The sequence below is a fragment of the Canis lupus genome, chromosome 27 (genome assembly GCF_011100685.1).
Source record: "Canis lupus familiaris isolate Mischka breed German Shepherd chromosome 27, alternate assembly UU_Cfam_GSD_1.0, whole genome shotgun sequence".
Taxonomy (NCBI): Eukaryota; Metazoa; Chordata; class Mammalia; order Carnivora; family Canidae; genus Canis; species Canis lupus.
In genome coordinates, this window is record NC_049248.1 from 14,322,483 (window position 1) to 14,325,745 (window position 3,263).

General features: G+C 36.3%; 1 pseudogene; it reads left to right on the plus strand.

Moving 5' to 3' along the window:
- Window positions 1–716: 716 nt before the first annotated feature.
- Window positions 717–1,571, plus strand: LOC102154717 (annotated as a pseudogene).
- The last annotated feature ends 1,692 nt before the right edge of the window (window positions 1,572–3,263 follow it).

Below are 3,263 nucleotides of genomic sequence, written 5' to 3' on the forward strand. Positions count from 1 at the left end.
TCTCAAATGTCTGCCCTGCAGGGAATAAGGACTAAGTTTAAATCTGGGGTGAAAATTCTGAGTTCAGTTTTAAACAGATCAATGATGGAGTGACTGGAAATTTAACAGGAGATGATGATTGGGTAAAAAACCTAGAGACAGAATCATGGTGAGGGGTGGTGGGTAATGTTTGTCTTTCTCTGACTGACTCACTCCTACTCTGCTGTCTTCCCCCAAAGTCTATTCCTCTCATTCTTTAACACATCTCTTTCTCCTGCTCTTTGACATGTCTCATCAATATTTTTTTCTCCATGTGCCATCTTAATTCAAATTTTTATCACCTTATGTGGTTTCAAACAGCAGCCTTTGAACTGGTTTGCTAAGTCTCCTAACCTCAGCTTGATTTGTACACAGCTACCTGTACCACTTTTCAAAAACGTAATTAGATTAATCAAAACAAAATGCAATCAATATATATTTGATTTTACTAAAAATTTTTTTAGTGATTAACCGAAAATTTTTTTAGTGATTAACCAAAAACTTTTTTAGTGATTAACCAAAAAACCTGTCTCCTGTGGTATACATTAGAAGTTGTAAAATTCTTCAGCAAATACAATGAAACACTTCATAATATACATAAAAGTTACAGCTGCTCTTTGATAAGTCTCCTTAGATGATATTTAAAATTTGGATAGTTATGGGGTGGGGAGGGGGAGGGGCATGTTTTGAGTCCCACCATGGCTATCACACAGTTTCAGTTATTTAAAGTTTGCACCTGCCTTGCAACAGTATTCTCATTCCTAAAGAGATTAATATGCAGATCTGGCAGAGGACGGCAATATTAAGTGGAGACCAAATAACTTTGCCAACTACAGTTGATTATTCATCAGTTCCTAAACAGACTGATGTTGAAGAGTGGACTTCCTGGGATGAAGATGCCCCCACAAGTGTAAAGATTGAAGGAGGGAATGGGAATGTAGCAACACAACAAAATGCTTTGGAACAACTGGAACCTGACTATTTTAAGGACATGACACCAACTATAAGGAAAACTCAGAAAAGAAGAAGAGAGAACCATTAAATTTTGGCATTCCAGATGGTAGTACAGGTTTCTCTAGTAGATTAGCAGCTACATAAGATATGCCTTTTATTCATCAATCTCCTGAATTAGGTGACTTAGATACTTGGCAGAAAAATACCAATGCATGGGAAGAAGAAGAAGATGCAGCCTGGCAAGTAGAAGAAGTTCTGAGGCAGGAGAAGATAGCAGACAGAGAATAGAGAGCAGCAGAACAACAGAGGAAGAAAATGGAGAAGGAGGCACAGCAGCTAATGAAAAAGGAACAGAACAAAATTGGTGTGAAGCTTTCATAACAGATGTTCTTCACGTGTCATCGTGCCAGTAGGAGAGATGTGAGCTCCACAACTCAAGCAGCATTTATATGGATATAAGAGTATTTTCAGAATACAAATACATTGCTTGATTTTTAATGCATTCATCAGACCATCTAGGACACCAGGATTCTCTCAGAGTACCTTGAGCTCTTAGTGATTGAGACTCAAAAAAAAAAAAAAAAAAAAAAAAAAAAAAAGACCTACGAGTCAATTTTTTTTCAACATGCTCCAAGTGTAAGACAACTGTTTGCTGTAGAGAAATTATTACAAATGGAATATACCAGTACCTCTTCTAGTTAGTGTTTCTAGCTAAATATATGGGTGTAAATACTTTTATGGTGGGAAAGGACTCTGCTCTCTATAATGCTTTCTTTCATTGTGCATAATGATAAAATAAATAATTTTAAATACTCAAAAAATTTGGATAGTTATCAGGCCACTTTAGTTTAAAATTATTTATGAGGAAAGCAATGAAATGAATGCCCTCAAATGCATACACATATCGTAGTCCCTGCTTTTACTTTTTAGCCCCTAATTGGTAGATCAGGAATCTGAGGAGTGTCACGTTATCAGGTGAAATCATGGGTGGGGGGTAGGGATGACTGGGTGATGGGCACTGAGGTGGACACTTGATGGGATGAGCACTGGGTGTTATTCTATATGTTGGCAAATTGAACACCAATAAAAAATAAATTTATAATAAAAAAATAATAAAATTAAATATAGACTTAAAAAATCAAAAATCAAAAAAAAAAAAAAACCCAACAACCTGAATTCCTTAATGGTCACGATAAAGTCTTTTCCTGTGCCTCTAGCACAGTCCCTCAGCTCCCACCATTAGAGACTAGGTTGGAGACAGAACACATATCCTCTAGAATACTTTTCCTCACTCCTCCCAGCAAAATTTATGATTCTTGTGCTTCCAAATACGTGTACTTTTTTCTTATTTCTGGTGTCACATTTATAAAACAGTTCAGTAAGTACTTGTTTTTACAGTATATAATGTTAAAGACACTGAGACCTGTGACTTTGTCTCCCTGGAGTCTAAGATAATGCTTGCCATATATGAGATGCACAATCACACTGTGTACATTACAATGCATTACAAGAATGATGGCCCCATCCCCTCTCCTCTCTTCTGTTCCTGTGAGTCAGTACCTGGGATCTTCTTGGCCGTGAACACTGCAGTGCAGTTTCCAACAATGGCATAGATCAATAAAGTATGATAACAATGACATTACTTTATTACCAAGAACTATTTTCCTTTCCCAAGCAGTGATTACAACAAAAGAGAGATAATAAAAATGATGAGATCCAAACTATAATCACAATTTCTCCCACAATTTTCTAAATATTTGTTTCTAGATGGATAGACATATATTAAAGATTTATTTTTTAATATTCTATAGTTCTGTCTTTAAATATTCCAAAAGATTAAGTACTTAGATGTGTTGGGAATGTCAGGGATGAATTCCCTAGTGGAATATAAATTTGATAAATCATAGGATGGTCATATAACCTTTATCATCATGTCTTCAGGTATGTTTGTTTGTTTGTTTGTTTGTTTGTTTGTTTTTAGAGAGAGAGAGCACCACAGGGAGTGGGGGAGAGCGGCAAAGGGAGAGAATCTTAAGCAGGCTCTATGCCCAGTACAGAGCTGGACACAGGGCTTGATCTCACAACTCTGAGATCATGATCTGAGCCAAAATCAAGAGTCAGTAGCTTAATGAACTGGGCCACATAGGCACCTCTGCCTTTGACTTTTCAATAAGACTCTCATAATAAATACAGCTTTTTTTTTTTTTAATTTCATGAGAATATGTTTTCTGGGAAAACAGTAACAACAAAAACAAGAAAACAACCCAGCCGTACTGTATTGAGCACCCTCA